Here is a 27,909-nt window from a genome sequence, read left to right as displayed (position 1 = left end):
GAGTTTGCTGTTCCCAGACGGCCGTAGCCCAGGTAAGTGCTTTGCCGGTGAGTAGTGAAATGATGTAGGCTACTCGGGAACGGTCACTGGGAAATAATGGACCTTGCAGTTGGAAAGCCAGGGAACAGTAGGTTAGAAACCCTCGACATCCTCCCGGGTTACCGTCGTAGCGCTCGGGTGCAGGTAATCGGGGTTCTTTCAGAGGGGGAGGCAAAACCGGAGGAGCGGGTAATGGTGCTGGAGTAGCTTGGATCACCTGACTCTGGCTCTGATGGAAAGCAATGACGAGGGCCTCCAGCTGTTTCTGGCTTCGGGAGAATGACGTGGCGAGGCACCGCAGTTCGTCCAAGACCAGTTGTAGCTGTTCAAAGACTTGTCGTAGCCATTGGTCCTTCTCTGCTGGGTCCATGTTTGGCTCAGTCTTGCTGTGAGGAATGGAACTTGGTGAACCCAACTGCAGGAAGGCAAACTGAGGCAGAGGTTAGGTTGCAAAAAAAAAGATAGACTTTACTTGAAATAAACAAAATAACAACAGCACAGATACAGATACAGATACAGATACAGATACAGATACAGATACAGATACAGATACAGATACAGATACAGATACAGATACAGATACAGATACAGATACAGATACAGATACAGATACAGGCTAGCAGGCCGGCAAGAGGATCACAAGGCAGTGAAACTCAAGACTGAGCAATGAACATAAACTAAGCACCACTTAAATAGCAGGCATATAACCATGCACAGGTGAATACAATTAGGAATAAAGAAGGAAACAGTTAAGAGTTCATGGTGCCCTCTGGTGGCGAGGTGAGGCAAAACCTGGGTCATTCCTGACAGTATGAGGCCTGATTGATAGAGCTTGTTGGTAGGTGTGCGATAGGGGTGTGGTGAATTGAGGAGTGTCTGAGGCTAGTGGTGCAGTTAGTGGTGGGAATGGTAGCACACTGGTTATGTTACTAGACTAGTAATCCAGAAGCGTGGACTAATGAGCCGGAGATATGAATTTATGGCAGCTGGGGAATTTTAATTCAGTTAATTAAATAAATCTGGAATAAAAAAAAGCTAGTATCAGTAATGGTGACCATGAAACTACTGGATTGTCGTAAAAACCCATCTGGTTCACTAATGCCCTTTAGGGAAAGAAATCTGCCATCCTTACCTGGTCTGGCCTATATGTGATTCCAGACCCATAGCAATGTGGTTGACTCTTAACTGCCCTCTGAAATGGCCTAGCAAGCCACTCAGTTGTAAGAAACCACTGAGAAAAATAAGAAGAACCGGACGGACTACCTGGCATCGACCTAGGCACCAGCTTTGGACATGACAAAGGCACACCCAGCCCAGTCGACCCTGTAAAGTTCTCCTCACTAACATTTGGGGACTAGTGCCAAAATTTGGAGAGCAGTCCCACACACTAGTCAAGCAATAGCCTGACGTAGTCATACTTGTGGTGTATGTAACCTGTACCACCTTAAGAGAACTACCTTAAGAAGATGGACTACTTTCTCTTGCTACTGTATATTGTAGTACCGGTGGTGACCACAGTGGTATATAAGCTCTGTGTAGCAATTTGTAAAGCAGTTCAGCCCTGACCTTCAAGTAGTAAAGACCTGTTTATGTTTTTCCTGTTGTCTGTGTCCAGTTATTTAAAATAAGTATATCTGGAACACACAGACTCAACAGTGGCGACGAGTCGATCTTACCCAGCGGCAATTGCATCCAAGGCAGCTTCATCCCCAGAACGGGCGTCAAGAAGAGGCATCCGCCCTCATCATCCTGCTGAGCACCGCATTCGCACGGGAGGCATCGAGAACCCGGGTTGGAATTGCTGACCACGAAGTCCACCATCAGCGACAGGCAGTGATCATCCTTCTTCCACGGCGGTGGGTAAGCCGATCTAGCGACACGGGCAGAAAGTCGGCCGCGTTGTCAGTGGAGAAGGGGGGCGAGACCGGAGGAAAAAGGGCGGAGAACTCGACCGCAGCCGGTGTAAAGGGCCGGGCTGCAATCGGAATAGACGCGCAGCAAGAAAGGAAGCGCTAATACCCACGAGGACAGCGGGGAGTAAAAGCAGCTGCGTCGGGGGAAATTAAGGACCGCTGGGAGGCGAGAACGGCAACAGCGCGGTAATCGCCATTGTAGCCAGCGGGGGAAGAAGCCAAGCGCGGGAAGCCACCATTTTAGTCGGCGCAGGAAGAAGACAAGCGCAGGAAAAGCCGCCAAGCGCGGGAAGCCGCCATTTTGGAAAAAAATAAAATACTTAAAGAAACTTACAAGGATGCCTAAAAACGGTAACATCACTGCTTTTGATAGCGGTGTCGAAGATTGGGCCACTTATGTGGAGCGTATTGAAGTTTATTGTACAGGAGGAAAAGACTGGTAAAATCCCAAGTCGGTCCCTTGCAGTCCGATTCGGGAGAATATATAATGGAGAATAAGGAAATGGCAGACCAATTAAACTCATACTTTGGTTCTGTATTCACAAAGGAGGACACAAATAACCTCCCAGGAATATCGGCAAACATAGGGACTAATGAGAGGGAGGAGCTGACAGAAATTAGTATCTCTAGGGATATGGTGTTGGGTAAGTTGAGGGGACTGAAGGCCGACAAATCCCCGGGGCCTGATAAACTACATCCTAGGGTACTTAAGGAGGTGGCCCTGGAGATAGCAGATGCTCTAAGGATCATCTTCCGGAACTCCATTGACTCGGGAACAGTACCCGTGGATTGGAGGGTAGCTAATGTTACCCCAATATTTAAAAAGGGGGGTAGAGAGAAAGCAGGGAATTATAGACCAGTAAGCCTTACATCGGTTGTGGGCAAAATGCTAGAGTCCATTATTAAGGATAAAATAGCGGAGCACTTGACAAATGGGGAAAGGATCGGACAGAGTCAACATGGATTTACAAAGGGTAAATCGTGTTTGACTAATCTGCTGGAATTTTTTGAGGAAGTAACTGGTAAAATAGATGGGGGAGAGCCAGTGGATGTGGTGTACCTTGACTTCCAGAAAGCCTTCGATAAGGTTCCACACAAAAGATTATCATGCAAAATTAAGGCTCATGGGATTGGGGGCAAAGTATTAACGTGGATAGAGAACTGGCTGGCGGATAGAAAACAGAGAGTTGGAATAAACGGCTCGTTTTCGGAGTGGCAGGCAGTGACCAGCGGGGTGCCGCAAGGATCTGTCCTGGGACCCCAGCTGTTCACAATATATATAAATGATCTGGATCAGGGAATTGGATGCAATATTTCCAAATTCGCTGACGACACTAAACTAGGAGGAGGGGTGGGCTCTGATGAGGATGTCAGGAGGCTACAGTGCGATTTGGACAGGTTGGGGGAATGGGCGGATACGTGGCAGATGCACTATAATGTGGATAAATGCGAGGTTATCCACTTTGGGGGTAAAAACAGGAGGGTAGATTATTATCTAAATGGCAATAGATTGGGAGATGGGGAAGTGCAGAGGGACCTGGGTGTTCTTGTGCACCAGTCACTGAAGGAGAGCATGCAGGTGCAACAGGCGATTAAGAAGGCAAATGGTATGTTGGCCTTCATATCAAGGGGGTTCGAGTATAGGAATAGGGATACCTTACTACAGCTGTACAAGGTGCTGGTGAGACCGCATCTGGAGTATTGTGTACAGTTTTGGTCGCCCCATCTGCGGAAGGATGTTCTTGCCATGGAAAGAGTGCAGCGGCGATTCACCAGGCTGATACCTGGAATGGCGGGAATGACCTACGAGGAGAGATTGAATAGTTTGGGCTTGTACTCACTGGAGTTTAGAAGATTGAGAGGGGATCTCATCGAAACATATAAAATTATGGCAGGCCTGGACAGGCTGAATTCAGAGAGAATGTTTCCAATGGCAGGGGAGCACAGAACCAGGGGCCACAGTCTAAAAATAGCAGGCAAATCATTTAAAACAGAGATGAGGAAGAATTTCTTCACTCAAAGAGTGGTGAGCCTGTGGAATTCCCTGCCACAGAGGGCTGTGAAGGCTAATTCAATAAATATTTTCAAGAGAGAATTGGATATATTTCTGAAGGCTAAGGGGATTAAGGGTTACGGAGAAAAGGCGGGGACGGGGTACTGAACTGGTAAGATCAGCTAAGATCTCAGACGAAGATCAGCCATGATCTCATTGAATGGCGGAGCAGGCTCGAAGGGCCGAATGGCCTACTCCTGTTCCTATCTCTATGTTTCTATGTAAAGATACCGGCTGAAAAGAAAGCACTAACCCTATTAAACTCGATGGGTGCGAAGACGTACGGGTTATTATGGCACCTTGTAACACCAGATAAACCGGCGGATAAGACTTTCACGAATATTGTTACTATCCTGCAAGAGCATTTAAACCCCACGCCGCTGCTGATAGCGGAACGATTTAAATTTTACAGAAGAACGCAGCTGAAAGAGGAAAGCAACGCTGAATTCTTAATTGAACTGCGCAAGCTATCAAAGTACTGTCAGTTTGGTACAGGACTAGCAGATGCTCTGAGAGATAAGTTCGTGTGTGGACTATTAAAAGAAGGAACTCAGAAGTGACTGCAAGAGGAAAAGGACCTTACGCTAGATAAAGCTGTCACCATTGCAGCATCACACGAGGCGGCAGCACGAGGCACCACGGAAATGCAGCTAAGGCCATCGGAACTCAGCACCAATCAAATGGCATTGGGTGCAGTAAAGTGCTATCGTTGCGGAAGGACAACGCACGATCAGAACCAGTGCTGGTTCAAAGATAAAGAATGCAGAAAATGTGGCAGACTCGGTCACATAGCGAAAGTATGCCGGTCAGGAAAGAAGACCAGCAACAAAAAGTCACCACAGAAGAAGTACAAAAAAGTACACAAGGTGACAGAGAACAGTTCGGATGAACAGAAGACGGATTCAGACTCCAGCAGTAAGGAACTGGGTTGTCTAAGAATACATAATGTGGGTAACACAGCAGACCACCAAACTATTTGGGTTACACTCCAGATAGCAGGAGTCCAAGTGAAGATGGAATTGGACACGGGATCGGCATTGACGGTCATGAATAAGCAAGATTACAAAAGGTTATTCTCACACATTCCCCTAAGGGATACGGAGATTGTATTAAAAACATACACGGGGCAAAGAGTGTACCCCATCGGAAAGATAAAAGTAAAGGTGGTCCACAAGGGTAAAGAAAGCAAAGGAATGGACTTGTATGTGTTACCTGAGGGAGGTCCACCACTACTGGGACGGGAATGGATCAGGAGAATAAATATAGACTGGCATTCCTTAAAAGCACTAACTGTAGATTCCGGTAAAAAGGACGATGTCAAACCTAAACGACTGTCCAGAATATTGGACGATGCTAAGGAGGTGTTCCAACAGGGACTGGGAACATTGAAAGGAATTACGGCAAACATCAAGGTTGAAGAACATGCAAACCCGAAATTTTTCAAAGCCAGACCGGTACCTTATGCGATACGACCTGCTGTGGAAGCTGAGCTGGAAGGGCTAGAACGTTCAGGAGTACTGTCAAAGGTGGACTGGAGCGAATGGGCCACGCCCATTGTTCCCATCATGAAGCGTTCATTGAGCAACAAGCTGGGGGAACCGGGGAAGGTTCGCATCTGTGGCGATTTCAAGATCACTGTTAATCCGGTTCTTCACACGGTGCAATATCCGCTTCCGCGGATTGAGGATATCGTCGCTTCCTTGTCTGGCGGGAAACACTTCACCAAGATAGACCTGGCGCAGGCGTACTTACAGATGGAAGTTGATGAAGCGTCACGCCAGTATCTCACGATCAACACGCATAAGGGCTTATATCGGTAAAATAGACTGGTTTTTGGAGTGGCATCGGCTCCAGCGATTTGGCAAAGGGCCATGGAGCAGGTATTACAGGGAATTCCTGGTGCACAATGCTATCTGGACGACATTCTTATTACAGGAGATGATGATGAGGAACACCTTGCTAATTTGGAACAGGTGCTCACCAGATTGAAAGAGTATGGACTTCGAGTTAATCGCCAGAAATGTGAGTTCTTTCAGAAGCGAATCTCGTACTGTGGTCACGTCATTGACCAGGAGGGGCTTCACAAGTCACCTGACAAGATCGAAGCTGTTGTGAAGGCTCCCGCTCCGGAAAATGTATCCCAGTTGAGGTCGTTCCTAGGGTTGATTAACTATTACCATAAGTTTCTGCCAAATTTATCCACGGTGCTACACCCGCTGAACACTCTTTTACAAAAGGGAGTGCCATGGAAGTGGAGCGAGGACTGTAAGCGGGCTTTTCACAAAAGCAAGGCATTGATCACCTCTAAGGAAGTGTTGGCTCACTTCAACCCAACGCTGCCTATTCGTTTAGCTTGTGATGCTTCTCCATATGGTATTGGGGCAGTGCTATCACATAAGTTGCCAAATGGCTTGGAAAGACCAGTCGCGTTCGCATCCAGATCATTGACCTCCGCTGAGCGCAACTATGCTCAGATAGATAGGGAGGCTCTCAGCCTCGTGTGGGGAGTAAAAAAATTTAATCATTACCTGCAAGGCCAAAAGTTTACGCTGCTGACAGACCACCAGCCGTTGGTTTCCATTTTTAACCCTAAGAAGGGTGTTTCGGTGATGACAGCACAGAGGCTCCAGAGATGGTCCCTTTTCCTAGGGGCACATCAATATGAGATTGAATTCAAAGGTACAAAGCAACATGGTAATGCTGATGGGCTGTCGCGCCTGCCACTACCTACAGCGGAAGAGGCACCGACAGTTGACCCTGTTGAGTTATTTCACTCGACCATCATCGAATGTTTGCCAGTCACCAATGCGAGTATTGAGAGAGAGACCAGGAATGACCCGACACTGTCTCGGGTCTACGAATTGACAGTGAAGGGATGGCCAGCACATGGCGAACCACTGTTACCGGCATTCTCAGCCAGACGAGAACAGCTGTCCGTTTGTCAAGGAACATTGATGTATGGAACAAGGGTGATTATTCCTCCTAAATTAAGGGAGAGAGTTCTAAAGGAACTGCATGAAGGTCATCTGGGGGGAGTCAAGATGAAAAGCCTTGCTAGGGCTTATGTGTGGTGGCCAGGTATCGACAAACAAATATAGGATCTGACTAAAAGCTGCTCAGTGTGCCAAAAAGTTCAAAATGCACCTCCAATTGCACCGCTGCAGCCATGGGAATGGCCTTCAACCCCATGGCAGCATGTACATATCGACTTTGCAGGTCCATTCATGGATTCCATGTTTTTGATAGCGGTAGATGCACATTCTAAATGGCCAGAAGTGATTAAGATGGCGACCACTACCTCGGAAAAGACGATCGCAGTTCTAAGAACCATATTTGCAAGAAATGGATTGCCAGAACAGATATGTTCAGACAACGGACCGCAGTTCGTGTCAGAAGAATTCCAGAAATTCATGAAGAAGAATGGGGTGAAACACTATACATCTGCCCCATATCATCCGGCTACAAATGGGTTGGCCGAGAGATTTGTACAAACGTTCAAAAAGGCGATAAAGGCCATGAGCGAAGACCATATTCCACTACAACACAAGGTGGACAATTTCCTAATGGCATATCGAAACGCCACACATGCAGTGACAAATCAAAGTCCTGCCATGATCTTTTATAACAGGAGGTTGCGGTCCAGGTTGGATTTGTTAAAACCAAATGTGCGTAGGGAAGTCGAAAACAAACAGTTCTAGCATGTAAATAACAAGACCACTCGGAGTTTCGAAATAGGACAACCAGTGTTAGCCCGGGACTATAAGAATGAGAAATGGCAATCTGGAACAATTCGTGCCAGACAAGGACCCCTGATGTACACGGTAGAGATTGGTGAAAACGTAATACGACGTCATGCTGACCAACTTGTAGAATCGAGAACAAGGGTCGAACCCATGGCTACGGCAGAGACACCAGTGGAAGAAATTATTAAACCTGTAGCATCTACCTCAAACGCGAACGTACATGAGGATGTTCAATCCATAAGAGATCAAGTAGAGGAGTCACCCCAGCAACCAGAATCAGAGACCCCTGAAAGGCGTTATCCAACTCGGATCAGGAGGCCTCCTCAGAGACTGAATCTTTGAACAGTTGCATGAAAGTTGTATATATGTTATCCATGTTATGTTTAAATTGGGGTGTACACTGTTAAGCTAAAAAGGGAGGAATTGTGGTGTATGTAACCTGTACCACCTTAAGAGAACTACCTTAAGAAGATGGACTACTTTCTCTTGCTACTGTATATTGTAGTACCGGTGGTGACCACAGCGGTATATAAGCTCTGTGTAGTAATTTGTAAAGCAGTTCAGCCCTGACCTTCAAGTAGTAAAGACCTGTTTAAGTTTTTCCTGTTGTCTGTGTCCAGTTATTTAAAATAAGTATATCTGGAACACACAGACTCAACAATACTCACAGAATCATACCTTTCAGCCAATTTCCCAGACTACTCCATCACCGTCCCTGTGTATGTCCTGTCCCAGCAGCAGGACAGACAAAGCCAGAGGTGGCGGCACATTGGTAGACAGTAAGGAGGGAGTGGCCCTCGGAGTCCTCAACATTGACTCTGAACCTCATGAAGTCTCATGGCTTTAGGTTAAGCATGGGCAAGGAAACCTCCTGTTGATTACCACCTACTGCCCTCCCTCAGCTGACGAATCAGTGCTTGTCCATGTAGAACACCACCCAGAAGAAGCACCGAGGGCTGGGTACTTCAATGCTCATCACCAAGAGTGGCTCGCTAGCACCACTACTGACCGAGCTGGCTGAGTCCTGAAGGACATAGCTGCCAGACTGGGACTGCGGCAGGTGGTGAGAGAACCAACACGAGGGAAGAACCTAGTTGGCCTTGTCCTCACCAATCTACCTGTCGCAGATGCATCTGTCCATGACAGTATTGGTAGCAGTGACCATGGCACAGTCCTTGTGGAGACAAAGTTCCATTTTCACACTGAGGACATCATACATCATGTGTGGCACTACCATCGTGCTAAATGGGATAGATTCAGAACAGATTTAGCAGCTCAAAACTGGGCATTCAGGAGGCGCTGTGGGCCATCAGCAGCAGCAGAATTGTATTCCACCACAATCTGTTGCCTCATGGCCCGGCATATCCCTCACTCTACCATTACAATCAAGCCAGGGGACCAACCCTGGTTCAATGAGGAGTATAGAAGAGCATGCCAGAAGCAACACCAGGCATACCTAAAAATGAGGTGCCAATGTGAGGAAGCTACAACGCAGGACTGCATGCATGCTAAACAATGGAAGCAGCATGATAAGGACAGAACTAAGCGATCCCATAACCAATGGATCAGATCAAAGCTCTGCAGTCCTGTCACATCCAGCTGTGAATGGTGGTGAACAATTAAACAACTAACGGGTGGAGAGGCTCCATGAACAGCCCCATTCTCAATAATGGAGGAGCCCAGCACACGAGTGCAAAAGACAATGCTGAAGTGTTTGCAACCATCTTTAGCCAGAAGTGCCAAATCACAGAATCACAGAATCACAGAAACCCCACAATGCAGATAGAGGCCACTTCGGCCCATCGAGCCTGCACCGACACATATCCCACCCGATCCCCGTAACCCCTACACCAACACATATCCCACCCTATCCCCGTAACCCCATGTATTTAATCCCCCTAACACTAAGGGTCAATTTATCATAGCCAATCAACCTAACCCGCACATCTTTGGACTGTGGGAGGAAACCGGAGCACCCGGAGAAAACCCACGCAAACACGGGGAGAATGTGCAAACTCCACACAGACAGTCACCCGAGGCCGGATTCGAACCCGGGTCCCTGGCGCTGTGAGGCAACAGTGCTAACCACTATGCCACCGTGCTGATCCATCTCAGCCTCCTCCTGAGGTCCCCACCATCACAGAAGCCCATCTTACCAAATTAAAGATACATTAAACAAAGTCAAAATCCTAACTTACAAACAGCAGACAGCTAGCCTGGGAAACAAGGCCATATGTGACTGCCACGGTGCAGAATGTTATCACATCCGCAGGGAACTGAAAACATGGGCAAATTTTAAGCATCTATCCATCTAATACTAGTCTGAAGACACTTTGGCCGCAAATTTAATTCTGGAGGCGGGATGGGGCGGGTCAGCTAGTTTCCGGGTTCTGGTGCCACCCCCAACTGCCTCCTCTCTGCAGACGTGATTTTCCCTTGAATGGCCTTGTTAAGCCCGCCCTGCAGGTTTAGTGGCAAATTAACAGGAAGCGGGTCTGATGACATAATTTGATGATGCGTCATTTGCCAGTTTCCTTAAAGGGTCGATGCACAATTTTATTTTGACAGTTGATCTGTCAGTGTTAGACTGCATTGAGGTGAACACTTGCACCCAGGCTCTCCAATGAGGGAGTCACAGCACGAAGGGAGGTTCTTTTCCGTTCCAAGGACGGAAGAGACATCCCCAGGACACCAACTTACCTTGCACCTACACGCAACACTCTCTATCTACTTTATCACTTCCCATCTCACTACCACCCCTCACATTCACCCTCATCCTACTGTAAGCATACCAACTAACAACACACAAGGGTAGGCACTTGAGAGGTTTAGCCGATGTCCATGTGATGTTTCTGGCAATGTGTTGTCACACAGTGTAATATCTTTTTCCAAAAGTGCCCCTTATTGGGCAGATCTGAGCGCACATTGAGAAGTGTCTTACTGAGTTCCAGCGATTGTTCAGTCATAACTTGCCCCCCGCCCCCCCACCCCAGCCCCGCTATAGTGATGTGTGTGCATGGAACGGCTTGGACATTAAAGGGAAACTTCACGGTGCTGGTGTGGGGTGGTGTCAACCTGGCGCATCATGTGGCAGCCAGGGTTTACAGCATCAAGTGAAGAAAATCTGGCTATGGTGATGCCATCGCTGGCCTCCCAGCCAGCAATTTTGCCAGGGGCTGATGCCCTGTGTCCAGTGCAGCTTCAGGTGGGTGAGGAGGGGGTTGGTGTTCCTGGTGCTGGTGCGGCTGTTATGGCTGGTTGTGGTGCTGCTGTGGCTGCTCTTCCTCTGAATCTGATGACCAGGATGAGAGAATGTAAATGGTTCCCATCTCGTTGCTATAGATTTCAGTTGAGGCAAGAAAATTACAAGCGCACACTCAAAGTGTCCTGAAATTATTCCAATCAGGTAACACTGCAGATAGGCATCAGCTTGAACAGTCACAAGGCCAGTAGATTTGCAAAATCTTGTCCCAAACCTCCAACAACAAAGCTGTTGCATTTGAATGTCAGACCTGTTACAGGAGCGCTTTTAAAGTGCTGCACCAATGACTATAAATCATGTTCGAGAAACTCGTCTCCTTGCAGCTGGTGTGTTTCTGACAAGACGGGAAACAGGAGCCAGAAGCATGAAAATGGGAAACCACTATAAAAATAGGATTAGCAAGGCAGTTAACAGGCTCTTAACTGCCTTAACTAACTGTTCCACTGGTTCCAGTTAGGTCAGTTTGGGAACGGCTGACCCGACACTCATGAAAATTGCATGGGGGCGGGATGGATGCAGGCTGGCAATCTGAAGCCATTTTTTCTGATTTTTGCTGCCAACATGCCTCCAAACCTGCCTCCTCAGGGCTATTAAAATCTAGCCCTTTATCTCAAGCTCTAATACATGATTACAGGAAAACAAAACTTAAGCAGTTCCAGTAAAACACAACTTATACATTAACTCCCTACTTGTCTCAAGCACTACTACAATCATTTAAACACAATATTTTTGTGTCACAATTTCATTTGCATAACCATATACATTTTGGGTACTCCTAATTTCTAAAAGAGCCATTCCTCACTCTTTCCCATGTCAGAATCTCTTCGAACACGACTCCCAGCACCTGCTCTTGCCACAATGCACCTCCCCTTTAAGAGGTGCAGGCTAGTTTTAAGCAGTGCAGGCTAGCATTAAGTGGCGCTAGCCTCTCATGATATTGGTCCCCTGCTGATGCGTCCAGTCGGTGAACAGTGTGGTTAGCACTACCTGGACGTTACAATAATTTAAATGAGCAGCCAACATGAGGTTTACATGCTGCCTGCATCGGAATCAACGTACGTGGGTTAATCGTGAATCGTGATCCCTGTGCCCGTTTTCGGGGGCTATCAATTTTTTTTTTAATGTTGTTTTATACATTTATAGGGTGTGGGCATTGCTGGCAAGGTCAGCATTTATTGCCCAGCCCTAATTGCCCTTGAGAAGGTGGTGGTGAGCCGCTGCAGTCCATGTGGTGAAGGTACTCCCACAGTGCTGTTAGGTATGGAGTTCCAGGATTTTGACCCAGCGGTGATTACATTCAGTGGCCTTTGGGTTTAAAGAGGGAATAATAAAATGCAAAAAAAAGTGGAAAGTTGCTTCAGTGCGTTTATGCTGCTGGTTTGCTGCTGCTGCAGTTCTAATGTTATTGGAAAAGAAAGTAAATGAGTAGGTACTTACATGGCCAAAACAGTGTGCGCTACCAAAAGAGATGGTTTTGACAACACCTGCAACAGTAGTGTGATGGCAAAGTGGGACAGGAAATTGGTGGTAGTGGATTGTCTGCTCATTATACACCCTGCCCAATTCCTGCCCATACTCACAGTTAAAATTACCCCCAAAGTGTCTTCCTGTTGGAGCCAGTCACATGTTTCGGCCACTAGTGAGCTCAGAAGCCGAACTACTTATGATTGGTGAGTACAGGACAGCAAATAGGATTTGCTCTCACTGACATCTGCAGCTCTTCAGGGAAGGTACCGGCCCATTAAGATAGGTGCCCAACGACAACCAAAGCAAAGATGTTACAAGAAAAGTTTTGTAATTTACTCAAACTATCCTATGAACTAAAATAAATTATTTGGTTTTATCTGCTATATCTCTAATTCTACTTTGGGATGCTCAAAATTTGAAGAAATTAGTTTTGGAGATGTTCTGTGAAAAAAATGGGAGGCACAATTTGAAGGTGGTAAACAATCTCACTGTAGTCAAAGAGTTAAAGGAGAAAATTGTGTGACATAGAGAGAGAGCAGAATTATCTAAAACGAGAGTTATCAGATTTACATTAGCAAATCACGTGAGATATGGGTTTATTTAAAAATAAACGTGATTCCATTCTGCTTCACCTCTTTTGTGGAATGTAATGTATAAAAAACCTGTAATGTTCATTGCAGCGGGAGGACTTAATTCAAGAACCATGAAAATAACTCTAGAATCCTTCATGTTTTTTCTGTGCCTAGTTTTACACAGTTGGTGTGCCTCTAGTATTTCTGTTCATGTTGCCATATTGGAAATTGTTACTGTGATTCGCACTAGTGACAAGCTGCAACAGGTAAGAGCACCAACTGTCTTTACCTATTTACTGTTGAGGATAGGTGTGTAAGGTTTGAATTGCATGCCTCCTTTACATAAAGATCAGATTGTGTCCAATCAGAATGTGAAATTGGTTAATTTCTTGATTTAATTAGCAATCATGTCCCTTTGGGGGCCACCCATAAAGTATGTATACCGATAAGCAGGGTTGAGTTTACAAAGCATACAGGGGGACAAGGAGGGGTTTTGCTGAAACATGCGCATATTATTTACAGGCAGCTGTCTAGCCAGTGCTACTGCCATCTCTAAGTGGGAATGTTCTGGTGAATTTGAAGCATTGGGGATGGGACTTGGTTCCACTGGAGAGCAGGATGAGGTTGAAGGCAATCACAAAGATAAAAAGAGAGACTAGCTAACAAGTGATTAAAAACCATACATCTTATATTTTAAAAAAATGTATGTTTAAAAGAACAGTTTCCCCTTGTACTGAGGCAAGGGGTTATTATTCTGGTACCCCAGTGTTTAATGCTTATTTGATATAAGTGGATTTTCTTTAAAAAACAGTAGAAAGCTATTTTACATTTTAGTTTGAATTCTAAACAGCTTTGATTTTCATGATTTTTTAAACTATCTAGTATATTAAATAGCTTTTATTAAACACTGGTTAGGCCTCAACTAAAGTATTGTGTTCAATTCTGGGCACCGCACTTTAGGAAGGATGTCAAGTCCTTGGACAGGTTACAGAAGAGATTAACTAGAATGGTACTAGGGATAAGGGACTCAGTTATGTGGAGAGACTGGAGAAGCTGGGGTTGTTCTCCTTCAAGCAGAGAAGGTTAAGAGGAGATTTGATAGAGGTGTTCAAAATCTTGAACAATTTTGATAGAGTAAATAAAGAGAAACTTTTTTCAGTGGCAGGAGGGTCCATAACCAGAGGACGCAGATTTAAGGTGATTGACAAAAGAACCAGAGGCGACATGAGGAAAAAAAAATTCACAGAGCAAGTTGTGATCTGGAATGCACTGCCTGAAATGATGGTGGAAGCAGATTCAATAGTAACGTTCAAAAGAGAATTGGATAAATACTTGAAGGGAAAAAATTTACAGGGTTATTGGGAAAGAGCAGGGGAGTGGGATTAATTGGATAGCTCTACCAAAGAGCTGGCACAGGTACGATGGCCCAAATGGCCTCCTTCTGTGCTATATTCTATGATTCTTTGATTAGTGTTGAACCACGTTGACTATTTGAAAGATCTGTTTGGTGTAAGTTGCCATTCCAGATTCAAGCTCCTTTAACTTTAAGTCAGCCCTCTCTCAGTAATGACCTGCCCCAATTCATCTCCTATTCCCTCTCACCCCATTCTCGTCAATACCTCCTATACTCCTCACTTTCCCAATTCCATTTGCTACAATGTACTCCACTTAGTTCCACATGATGATACTTTTCCACCAATGTTCTCTTCTGCCACAATACCAAGTACGAGTCCTCTTTAAATGAGCCACAGCTCACTATCTAATTTAGGCATCCGCCATTAAGCTCATCGTGACGTACGTTGCTGCTTTTCCTAGAGAAGCAACACTAATTTCCTCATCCCTCTCTGCATATCCCAGCCACATCGATCTTTGACATTCTTCTCCAAAATTAAGTCTACAACTCTGTTGCTTCAGCTTCCTCAATCCTACACCAGCCCCTACTCTACAACACCCTGTAATTTCTCCCTATCTCCCCACAGCCCACATTTGCCTCATTTCCTCCAAGAAACCCACCTCTTGTTCTGTCAACCTATCCCTGCTGACAACTCCTGACCCTCAACTAGCGTTCCTTGGTCCAATGCTCAAGGACTCTTCAAATCTGGTGTCATCTCTCACTTCCTTAAAAAGCCACTCAACCCCTTCCATTCCCTGCAGCTACTGCCTCAGCTCTAACCTCCTTTTTCTCACTAAGGCTTTGAAAAATGTCATCATTATCCAGCTGCATAGTCATTTACCCTGTTCAGTGCCTTCAGTCCGGTTTCCATCCTGTCTGCAGCACTGAGACTGCTCTGGTCAAAGTACTGTGGTGTGTTATTCCTTCTTAAGCTAATTAATGTTTACATAAGCTTCAATAGGGTTGACCACTCCCTGCTCTTTCAGTGCCTGTTCTCCATGTTCTACCTTTGTGGCACTGTCCTCTCATGGTCCAATCCTTTCTATCCCAACATAACCACCATTGGGCTGAATTTGCTCCACCCTACTGGCTCACAAGTAGGCTGGGATCTTGATACACTGGGCCTCATCCCATGCTGGGAGTTTCTGTTGTGCTCTGTAAGGAGTGGAGCAGTCATCTGGCCCTTACAGAGTTCGGGGGCGGTGGGGGGGGGGGGGGGGGGAGGGTGGGCAGGTGGGGGGCGGGGGAGCGGGGGAGCAGGGTCAAGGGCAGGGACACCCGATGCTGGGAGTTCCACGCTCAGAACCTCAGTTATAGATTGGTGCATCCAGTGAAATGAGGTGAACTGGCCTCCAGAAGGGAACAATTTGCCTGGAGCCTGAAGAAAATATTTTAAGAGTTTCTAGTATCGGCCTCCATACAAAGAGAACCAGTAAATTGTTTCTCTGATGGGGGGCACCCCCGAGTGGCAGCAGGCACTGGATTTTGCAGCAATGTGGAGCTGGTGGTGAGGTTCACGTGGAACCCTACTAATTAAGCCGGAGAGGGAGTGCCTGGACTCCTGCCTCCATTTCCATTGCTACACATCTGCTGGGTGCTCAGAAAGATCAGGCAGTGTGGCTATTTAAATAGCCCCGGATAGGTGCAGCACACTTTGGAAACATAGAAGAACACGGTTTAAATCCTGTGCAGAAGAGGTTTTCAAAACCTGGTCCTTGTATCTTTAAAGACTTGTAAAGTATACCTCTTTCTACATTGGGAATGGCAGAATCAGCCCTGTATTTTCTAGGTTCTATTGTGAATTTACTTTTAACTTATGTATGTCCTCTTGTTTTGCTAGCATGAGTAACCTTGAAATAATACTCTAAGCTCTTATCATTTAAGATGTCATAGAGTCATAGAGTTATACAGCACAGAAAGAGGCCCTTCGGCCGATCGGCCCATCGGCCCATCGTGTCCGTGCCGGCCATCAAGCCCTGTCTATTCTAATCCCATTTTCCAGCACTTGGTCCGTAGCCTTGTATGCTATGGCGTTTCAAGTGCTCATCTAAATGCTTCTTGAATGTTGTGAGGGTTCCTGCCTCTACCACCATTTCAGGCAGTGAGTTCCAGATTCCAACCACCCTCTGGGTGAAAAAGTTTTTCCTCAAATCCCCTCTAAACCTCCTGCCCCTTATCTTGAAACTATGTCCCCTGGTTATTGACCCCTCTACTAAGGGGAAAAGTTCCTTTCTATCTACGCTATCTATGTCCCTCATAATTTTGTACACCTCAATCAGGTCCTCCCTCAGCCTTCTCTGCTCTAAGGAAAACAACCCTAGCCTGTCCAGTTTCTCTTCATAGCTGAAGTGCTCCAGCCCAGGTAACATCCTGGTGAATCTCCTCTGCACCCTCTCCAATGCAATTACATCCTTCCTATAGTGTGGCGACCAGAACTGCACATAGTATTCCAGCTGTGGCCTAACTAGCATTTTTACAGCTCCATCATAACCTCCCTAGTCTTATATTCTATGCCTCGGCTAATGAAGGCAAGTATCCCATATGCCTTTTTAACCACCTTATCTACCTGTCCTGCTGCCTTCAGGGATCTATGTACATGCACACCAAGGTCCCTCTGATCCTCTGTCCTTCCTAGGGTCCTACCATTCATTGTGTATTCCCTTGCCTTGTTAGTTCTCCCAAAATGCATCACCTCCCACTTTTCAGGGTTAAATTCCATTTGCCACTGTCCTGCCCATCTAACCAACCCGTCTATATCGTCCTGTAGCCTGAGGCTTCCCTCCTCGCTATTTACCACTCCACTAATTTTCATGCCATCTGCGAACTTACTGATCATACCTCCTACATTTATATCTAAATCATTAATGTACACTACAAACAGCAAAGGACCCAGCACCGATCCCTGCAGTACACCACAGGACACAGGCTTCCAGACACAAAACTTCAACCATCAACCTCTGCCTCCTGCCACGAAGCAAATTTTGGATCCAATGTGCCAAATTGCCCTGGATCCCATGGGCTCTTAACTTCTTGACCAGTCTCCCATGCGGGACTTTGTCAAAAGCCTTACTGAAGTCCATGTAGACTACATCAACTGCATTACTTTCATCCACACAAATAGTCACCCACTTGAAAAATTCAATCAGATTGGTTAGACATGATCTCCCCTGACATAGCCATGCTGACTATCCTTGATTAATCCTTGCCTCTCCAAGTGGAGACTAATTCTGTCCCTCAGAATTTTTTCCAATAATTTTCCTACTACTGATGTTAGGCTCACTGGCCTGTAATTCCCTGGTTTATCCCTATTACCCTACTTGAATAATGGTACTACATTAGCTGTCCTCCAGTCCTCTGGCACCTCCCCTGTGGCCATAGAGGTTCTGAAAATTTATGTCAGAGCCCCTGCAATCTCCTCCCTTGCCTCACACAGCAGCCTGGGATGTGTCTCGTCTGGGCCTGGGGATTTATCCAATTTTAAGCCCGCTAAAACCGATAGTACCTCCTCCCTCTCAATACTAATTTTTTCAAATATATCACAATCCCCCTGCCTGATTTCTATGCCTACATCGTCCTTCTCCATAGTGAACACAGGTGCAAAATATTCACTTAAAACTTCACCTACATCTTCCGGCTCTACACAACGATTGCCACTTTGGTCCCTAATGGGCCCTACTCTTTCCCTGGTTATCCTCGTGCCCTCAATATACTTATAAAACACCTTGGGATTTTCCTTTATTTTGCCCGCCAGTGTTTTTTCATGCCCCCTCTTCGCTCTCCTAATTTCTTTTTTAAGTACCCCCCTGCACTTTCTATACCCCTCTAGCTAGGGCTTCCACTGTTTTTAGTCCTTTGCGTCTGCCAAAAGCCTCCCTTTTTTCCTAATCCATTCTCGTATATCCCTTGACATCCAGGGTTCTCTGGGCTTGTTGGTGTAATGTATATACCTTTAAGGGGGGAACTATCTTTTACAGCTCATGTATACTGCAATACCGACAGTGACCACACCTGTATATAGCACTGAGCAGTAATCTGTACAGATCAGTTCCAGTGTGAGCCACGTTGAGTAAACACCTGTTGTACCGTTCTCCTGCAGTCTGTGTCTTATTATACACGGACACAACATTGGCGACGAGGCAAGTTCGAACCTACCTGCAACTCTGCATCACCTCCCGGGGATTCGTTCCTGGAGATCAGTGGATTGAAGGTCAAGGCCAGAGACTCGGGCGTCGACCACGGGCAACCACCCAGTCATCCAGCAGAGACTCGAGAATTGCGGGGGAGGCTGTCGAGAGCCAGGCTTGGCTTTCCAGTCGAGGTGGTCCAGCGAAACAGGCTGGCAACAGGTAGTGCGCAGACCCTTCCCGGACAGCGTCGGGCTAGAGCCCGACCGAGCGGCACAGCAAAGGGCCGAGCAGCGTCGACGGGGGAGAGAGAGAGAGGGCAGAGCGCACAGGGCGCAGCCGGTGTTCAGGGGCCGAGCAGCGTCAAAGAGAGGGAGAGAGAGACGCGCAGAAACCCGCGAGGAGCCGCCATTGCCACGAGGACCGCCGAGAGCGGCGTTGGCAGCAGCGCAGGAGAAGCGCGCGAAACCTACAGGGCGCCGCCATTGCCACGAGAACCGCCGGGAGCGGCGTTGGCAGCAGCGGGGGAGGAAGGAAAGCGCGGGAGACGCCATTTTAAGCCATTGGGAGACGCCATTTTAAACCACACCCAAAATGCCGAAGAGTGGCAGTATCACCGCATTTGACAATGAAGTCGAAGACTGGACTACATATGTCGAACGAATAGAGGTATACTGCAAGGCAAATGAGGTGTCAGATGACAAGAAAGCGTCGGTATTGTTAAATTTAATGGGTGCAAAGACGTATGGTTTATTACGAAATCTAGTAACCCCAACGAAGTCAGTGGAAAAGAGTTTTGGAGACATAGTAAAGATACTACAGGAACATTTAAACCCCACACCACTGCTGATAGCAGAAAGATTCAAGTTTCACAAACGGAACCAGCATAAGGATGAAAGCAATGCTGATTATTTAAAAGAACTGCGCAAACTATCGAAATACTGCCAGTTTGGGGCGGGACTGGCGGATACCTTAAGGGATAAGTTTGTGTGTGGGCTTCAAAGTGAAGGAACCCAGAAATGGCTTTTATCTGAAAAGGACCTTACACTGGAAAAGGCTTTCAGCATTGCGGTATCAGATGAAGCAGCAGCACGGGGCACTGCAGAGATACAACAGAGACCGCAAGAATATGAAACAAACGAAATGTCGTATGGCACAGAGAAGTGCTATCACTGCGGCAGAACAACACATGACAAGAATGATTGCTGGTTCAAAGACAAAGTGTGCAGACAGTGTGGAAAAGTAGGACACATAGCACGAGTCTGCAGGTCGGGAAAGAAAACCAGCAATAAGAAATCTACCAAAGAAAAGTACAAGAAGGTACATAAGATGACGGAGAATAGTTCAGATGAACAAAAGAGTGATAACGACTCCGAAAGCAGGGAACTGAGTTGTCTGAAACTACATAATGTGATCACAACGGAGGATCACCGAACCATTTGGGTCGCTCTCAAGATAGCAGGAGTCCAGGTAAAGATGGAATTGGACACAGGATCAGCCCTAACAGTCATAAACCGACGGGACTACGAGCGGCTATTCTCACACATACCCTTGAGAGAAACAAAAATTGTTTTGAAGACGTACACGGGGCAAAAAGTCTACCCCAAAGGAAAAATAATGGTGACCGTTATATATAATGGTAAGGAAACACCAAAACTAGACCTGCATGTATTGCAAGATGGAGGACCACCATTACTGGGACGTGAATGGATCCAGAAAATACAACTGGATTGGCATTCCATACAGGCACTGACTGTGGCTGACAAAAAGGATGACGATGTCACACCTGGGTGACTGTCAAAGATCCTAACTGACGTGAAAGAAGTGTTCCAGCAAGGACTCGGAACACTAAAAGGCATGACAGGGACGATTAAAATTGAAGAAAACACAAGCCCAAAATTTTTTAAGGCCACACCGGTACCTTATGCGATCCGCCCAGCCGTCGAAGCAGTGCTGGAGAGTCTGGAACGTTCAGGTGTACTGTCCAAGGTAGACTGGAGCGAGTGGGCTACACCCATCATCCCTGTGATGAAAAAGTCATTGAGCAGCACGCCTGGGGAACCAAGGAAGGTTCGCATCTGTAGGGACTTTAAGGTAACAGTGAACCCGGTCCTTCACACCGTACAATATCCACTTCTGCGGATTGAAGATATTTTCGCCTCGCTATCTGGAGGGAAACGCTTCACTAAGATTGATCTGGCCCTGGCGTATCTGCAAATGGAGGTAGAAGAAGCATCAAAAAAATACCTCACAATCAACACCCATAAAGGTCTCTACCAATACAACCGGCTGGTATTTGGGGTAGCATCAGCTCTGGCTATTTGGCAGAGGGCAATGGAACAAGTCCTGCAAGGGATCCCAGGGACCCAGTGTTATTTGGACGACATCCTGGTCACAGGCGAAAATGACAGTGATCACCTTGCTAACCTGGAGCAGGTGCTCACTAGATTGCAGGACTATGGGCTCCGAGCTAACCGCCCCAAATGCGAGTTTTTTAGAAAACAAATCTCGTATTGTGGCCACGTTATCGATAAAGAGGGGTTACATAAGTCCCCAGAGAAGATTGAGGCAGTAGTCAAGGCTCCAGCACCGGAAAATGTGTCACAACTGAGGTCGTTCCTCGGGCTGGTAAACTACTACCATAAGTTCTTGCCAAATTTGTCTACAATACTACACCCACTGAACACCCTACTGCAAACTGGGGTGCCATGGAAGTGGAGTGATGAATGTAGACGAGCTTTCCAGAAGAGCAAAACACTGATCACATCAAAAGAGGTATTGGCCCATTACAACCTGGCATTACCAATTTGGTTGGCATGTGATGCGTCACCCTACGGCATTGGAGCGGTGCTGTCGCACAAATTCTCGGACGGCTCAGAGAGGCCAATAGCCTTTGCGTCACGATCACTAACCTCAGCCGAGCGTAACTACGCCCAGATTGACAGGGAGGCCCTCAGCCTAGTGTGGGGAGTGAAAAAGTTCAATCACTATCTGCACGGGCAGAAATTCACCTTGCTGACTCATCACCAGCCTCTTGTCTCCATTTTTAATCCAAAGAAGGGCGTTCCGGTGATGACTGCGCAACGACTACAAAGATGGTCACTTTTTCTAGGGGCGCACCACTATGAGATTGAATATAAGGGCACGAAACAGCATGGAAATGCTGATGGGCTATCATGCCTGCCACTGCCTACTGTGGAGGAAGCACCAGCAGTGGATCCTGTCGAAATATTCCATTCAACTATAGTTGAATACCTACCGGTAACTAACGCTTGTATCGAAAAGGAAACCCGAAATGACCCGACACTGTCTCGGGTATATGATTTGACGGTGAAGGGATGGCCAGCACATGGCGACTCACTGTTGCCAGCATTCTCGACAAGGAGAGAACAGCTGTCAGTGTGCCGGGGGGCCTTGATGTGTGGATCCCGAGTGGTAATTCCACCCAAGTTAAGGGATAGAGTGCTCAATGAGCTTCATGAGGGTCATCTGGGAGGGCTAAAAATGAAAAGCCTAGCCAGGACTTATGTGTGGTGGCCGGGAATCGATTAGCAAATTGAGGACCTGACCAAGAGCTGCTCAGGATGCCAGAAAGTCCAAAATGCACCACCACAGGCCCCTTTACACCCATGGGAGTGGCCCTCATCTCCATGGTAACGGGTGCATATTGATTTTGCTGGTCCATTCATGGACTCAATGTTTTTAATAGCTGTGGATGCGCACTCGAAATGGCCTGAGGTCATCAAAATGTCCTCCACCACCACGGAGAAAACTATTGCAGTCCTACGGACCATTTTTGCCAGGAATGGCTTGCCAGAACAGATTTGCTCCGACAACGGACCACAGTTTGTGTCCGAAGAGTTCCGGAGGTTCTTGAAAAAGAATGGGGTAAGGCATTACACATCCGCCCCGTAGCATCCAGCCACAAATGGATTGGCTGAGAGGTTCGTACAAACCTTTAAGAAGGCAATAAAGGCTATGTGCAATAACAACATTCCGCTGCAGCACAAGGTGGACAATTTCCTGTTCGCCTACCGGAATGTGACACATGCAGTCACCAACCAGGCCCCAGCCATAATGTTCTTTAACCGAAGGTTAAGATCTTGCCTGGATTTGCTCAGAACAAATGTATGAAGAGATGTTGAGAGTAAGCAATTCCAGCACATCCAGGAGAAACCAACAAGGAGCTTCAATGTAGGGCAACCAGTCTTCGCCCGCGACTACCGAACAGAAAAATGGCAGCCAGGAACGATATGCACATGGCAGGGCCCACTAATGTACACAGTGGACGTTGGGGAGAGCATCGTGAGACGCCATGCTGACCAGATCCTAGAGTCACAGGAACAAGTCAACCCCATGCCTCGCCCATACGTACCTGGTGATGAACCCGACGTACAGGTCGCATCTACCCCAGAAACAGTAGCATCGGAAGCTGATGAACCAACTGACGACAGGGGGCCAGAATCACCTCCGCACCAAGAGCAAGACACTCGGGAAAGGTACTATGCAGAAAGGATCAGGAAGCCTCCCCAAAGACTGAATATATAAATAGACTATTTTCAGCTAATGTTGCATGTTAAAAGTGTTAATTGTAATTAGTTTGATATTTAATTGTTAAATGAGTGTTCTGGTACTGTTAATCTAAAAGGGGAGGAATTGTAATGTATATACCTTTAAAGGGGGGAACTATCTTTTACAGCTCATGTATACTGCAGTACCGGCAGTGACCACACCTGTATATAGCACTGAGTAGTAATCTGTACAGATCAGTTCCAGTGTGAGCCATGTTGAGAAAACACCTGTTGTACTGTTCTCCTGCAGTCTTTGTCTTATTATACACGGACACAACAGTTGGTCCCACCTTTAACCTTTATGGGAACATGTTCGCATTGTACTCTCTCTATTTCCTTTCTGAAAGACTCCCAACTTGCAGCACTCTATTCAAACCGCACTCCCTGACTAACCCAACTCGCAGCACTCTGTTCAAACTGCACTCAGTGCAAAATTGCACTTCAAAGCCTGTTTTATAGGCCCTGAAACAAAGGAGACTTGCTGAGCCCAGCTACAGGAGAACCAGTTTCTACAGGAGAACCAGTTTTGCCTTGATGAGGTCTCTCCTGCCTCCACTTGGTTCAACCTTCATTCTAGACTGTCGAGATTAACCTTCTGTAATCTTCCTTCATATCTCACCCACTTTACACTTGTGATTGTTCTTGTTGCTCTTCTCTGTGTGACTGGAGCCGTGCTTTTGCATGTCGCATGCGGTAATATTTTCATTGTTTTTTTTGTTGATGTGACTTTAAATAACCAGACCAATGTAATTTAAAACCTGGCTTCAGGTAGTTGTATTTTTAAAAGAGTCATTCCTCTTGATTTCTGAGGTAGCCAATATACAATATTGTTCCAAGATTGTTCTTATTTTTTGTCGGTGCCAAGGTGCCTACAAGATGCAAGCAGGGCCCTTTGATCTGCAGAGTGACTAAGATGCAGGAGATTTGGGACTAATTTGGATTAGCATGACTGGAGCACTAATTAGGTATGTGAGGCCTTGGCAGGATGTGAATGGCTATTCAGCAGGTTATTCTATGCTTTAAAAAAAGTCTAAATCATTTTATTTCTTCCAGGCTTTGTCAAACAGCTTCATTGAAATACCTAAAAATGTGAAGGTAAGGGAGCACCTTTTGTAATATTAAATTTGCTGCTGTTATTGTTTCCCAATGCAGCCAGTGCATCTCTAGCAATGGCTTCTCTTCCTGGAATAAGTTCACCTGAACAGGAACAGAATTATAATTCATTATAAATCAATGAATACAGCACTTGTACATGAAAAAGTCTCAAGACAGAGAGATGACGAGCACATAAAATACTAAGAGGCCACAGAGAAAATCCCATAGGACCAATTGAAAATCAAGGAACTGTCATAAGATTAAGGAAGAGCTAACAGTTGGTGAGGCTAGTTGAGTGGCAAGCTGGTATAACAGGAATCCAATTCAAACAACTGACCCTCTCCAGATTGGAATGAAACATTGCACTGTATGTGGTTAAATTGGATAAAAACAGCAACAGACAAACAAAAACAAATAAGGTAGCTAGCGTGCCCTGCATGCAGTAAGAGAGCAGGGCTTATATGAAATAAAATAGTAATCGAATAGATAACGCTGCCCATTTTTCTCTGCTTTGCACCCAATGTATGCCTACTTCTTGGGGAGAAAGCAGAGGGAAAAGGGGTGGAGACCCATTACACAGGCCTACGCCCCCCTTTGCACTTCAGTTACTGATTGCCAACCGGAAAATGACCCATTTATCCTGACTCCCTGTTTCCTGTTAATTAGCCAATCCCCTATCCATGCCAATATATTACCCCAACCTGAAATATCATGAATAATCTTTTAAAAAAAATAAAACTTTTTTTCAAAGTTCTTAAAAATGGTAGGCCTAGAAATTCAGTGGATAGCACCAGCCATTAACACCATAAGAGGGGTCTACTTCCAGCGCTAGGCACTTTGTGCCCGGGCGCAGCGTGATCCGCGCCGACGCCCAAATTCAGTTGACATTTAGCGCCGGCGCAAAGTGTTTGCGCCCGCTCAGGTGCGCGTGCAGCTTATGACGTCATATCGTCGCGCAACGCTGTTTGTGCGCCCCAAACCGGAAATTCAGTGGCGCCCGCCCAATGTGGGCGTGGCGCTGCTAAGAACTGTGAAGTGGAATGCGACAGAAGCCCTGTGGGCCTCGGGGAGCGCTAATTAAAGGGCACTTACACTGACCTATAAAGCCCAGCCATTTTGCTGCAATGACTTTACTGCTTTGGATTTCTGGACAGAGACCAAGGGACAGAGCTAACTGATTTGGGACAACATAGGAGAGGTATTTTTGGCTTCTGGCCAGTGCTTTGACATTTGACTCATTGTGATTTCACTGTTTTCAACTTCATTATGGGGGCTGTATGAGGGTGCAACCCTGAGTTGCAGCATTATGTGCGAAGGGCTCGCAGACGTGGTGAGAGAGGGCCAGCCATGCCTAGACGCAGAGGGGCCATCAGGCGTCGGCAATGTAGGCCTTACACACTCAGGCAATACCGGCAGCAGGTGTCCTATCTCACCATGACTGCGGCGCATTGTGTTAAGAGGCTGCGCTTCAGAAGGGAGGTGGTTGCAGAGATCTGCCAGCTGCTTCACAGAGATCTGCGTCCACAGCTGATGTGCAGGGCGTCTCTCTCGGTGGAAGTGAAGGTCACGGTGGCTCTGAGCTTTTATGCAAGCGGCTCCTTCCAAGCCGCTGCTGGGGACATAGCAAACATCTTCCAGTTTGCCGCACATCGCTGCATCCGGCAGGTCACCGATGCACTTTTCGCGAGGAGACACCAATTCATCTCCTTCCCCATGACCCGACAGAGGCAGGAGCAGCGTGCAGTCGGATTTGGCAGGTTCGCGGGCTTCCCCATGGTGCAGGGCGCCATTGACTGCACGCATGTGGCTATGCGGGCACCTATCCCAATGCCGAGGATTACCGCAACCGGAAGGGCTACCATTCCCTCAATGTACAGCTGGTGTGTGACCACAGGCAGCGCATCCTAGCTGTCAATGCCCGCTTCCCAGGAAGCAGCCACGATGCATTCATCCTGCGCCAGACTACTGTGGCTGACATGTTCGAGGCACAGCCTCCACCAAGGGGATGGCTTATTGGGGACAAGGGCTACCCTTTGTGTACATGGCTCATGACCCCGCTCCGCGCGCCCAGGACCCCAGCGGAGGAGGCATACAACGAAAGCCATCAAGCCACAAGGAACATCATAGAGCAAACGATAGGCGTCCTCAAGCAACGGTTCCGCTGCCTGGATCGTTCCGGCGGCTCTCTACAGTACTCGTCGGATAGAGTCTCCCAGTTCATCGTCGTGTGCTGCATGCTGCACAACCTGGCTATCCACAGGACTCAGGCACTGCCACCTGACATTGCACCACCACCTCAGGAGGACGAGCAGGAGGACCATGAGGAGGAGGAGGAGGAGGAGTACCAGCCCAGGAGGGAGCCACAAGGTCCAAGGGCCGTCCGCTGGGGGCTTATTGCTCGACACTTCTAGGCCCCCTGTCAGGGAATGGGCTGTGGAAATGTACGCACCTGAAGGCAGCCGCTCCGCAAGCCCTCAGCCGGTTAACGCAACAACCACTTGAAACATGACACCTGGACATGCTGAATAAATAAAACGCTTTATTTCACAAACTCAGGGCCCTTCCCACATGAAACAGAAAAACAGACAAGAGCCCCAAAAAACAGTCAAAAACATCTGTTGCTCCCAAAACCTGGGGAGGACTTACAAAACTTGGCCATCCAAATGGCCTTCAACATCGGCCTTACAAAAATAAGGGCCCCCCTCCACAACACAAACACCCCCATAAAAACAAACAAGGCCTTGATCTTCGGCCTTCCCAAAATAATCCCCCCCAAAACACAAGCCCCCCCATATATAAAAAACCGCTCTCACCACACTCTAGTGGGTGTGCCGAGAGGGCGAGTCCTTAGACAGCCTTCCCCGGCCCCTGCCCGACCTGCTGCTCTGCCTCAACCTGGGCCCTGTGGCTGGGACAAGGCTGGGGGAAGGCTCATGAGGGCCCCGAGGCGTGTCGGCAGATGCCCTTGGGGGTCGGCCTAGACGACGCACGTCCCGGGAGGGGCCGGCTGCTGACTGCTGCAGCTGTCGCTGGCCAGCATCAGTGCCAGCAGCAGCTCGTCGCACCTTGGCTGGGGGAGTGGCAGTGTCGGCTGCACCAAGGGGGGCAAGCTGGCTGATGGCAGGCGCGCGATGTTCGCCAGAGACACTGGCACTCGGCCGGCCTGGCAGTGCAGCAGGCACAGCTATCTGGTGGAGGCCAGACCGCTGTGCTGCAGCAGGGCGGTGGGTGCCGTGGCGAAGCCTCTGCGCCACAGCGAGTGTGGCAGAAGTGAGTGCCCGAACTGCCCTGGTATGTGGCCGCATCAGCTGTGCCAGTGTCTGGACGGCACCACTCATCTCGCGAGTCACGTCCTGCACTGCCGCGAGATGCTGGACACCCCTGTCATGGGCTGCCGCGAGTTGTTCCACCCCCCTGGCCTGTGATTCCCCGAATGCGACCACACTCTGAGCCAGGGACTGAATGGCCTGAGGCATCTGGTCCACAACCCCCATGAACTCCTGGTGGCGCCGCTCAGAGGCCGCCGAGATCTCTTCAAGGAGGCGCACCTCCTGGGCGAGGACCCTCTCCGGACTGGAGGGAGGACTCTCCCTCTGGGGAGAAGGCAGCCGAGCTGGCCGAACCCTCCCGCCTGCCTCAACCCCACTGGGCCCAGGATCTGCCCTCCCCTGCAACAT

Source organism: Somniosus microcephalus, chromosome 8 (genome assembly GCF_052327205.1).
Source record: "Somniosus microcephalus isolate GS21.2 chromosome 8, FLI_Smic_1.0, whole genome shotgun sequence".
Lineage (NCBI taxonomy): Eukaryota > Metazoa > Chordata > Chondrichthyes > Squaliformes > Somniosidae > Somniosus > Somniosus microcephalus.
The sequence above is the reverse complement of the archived record's forward strand: the minus strand, read 5'-3'. Positions refer to the sequence as shown.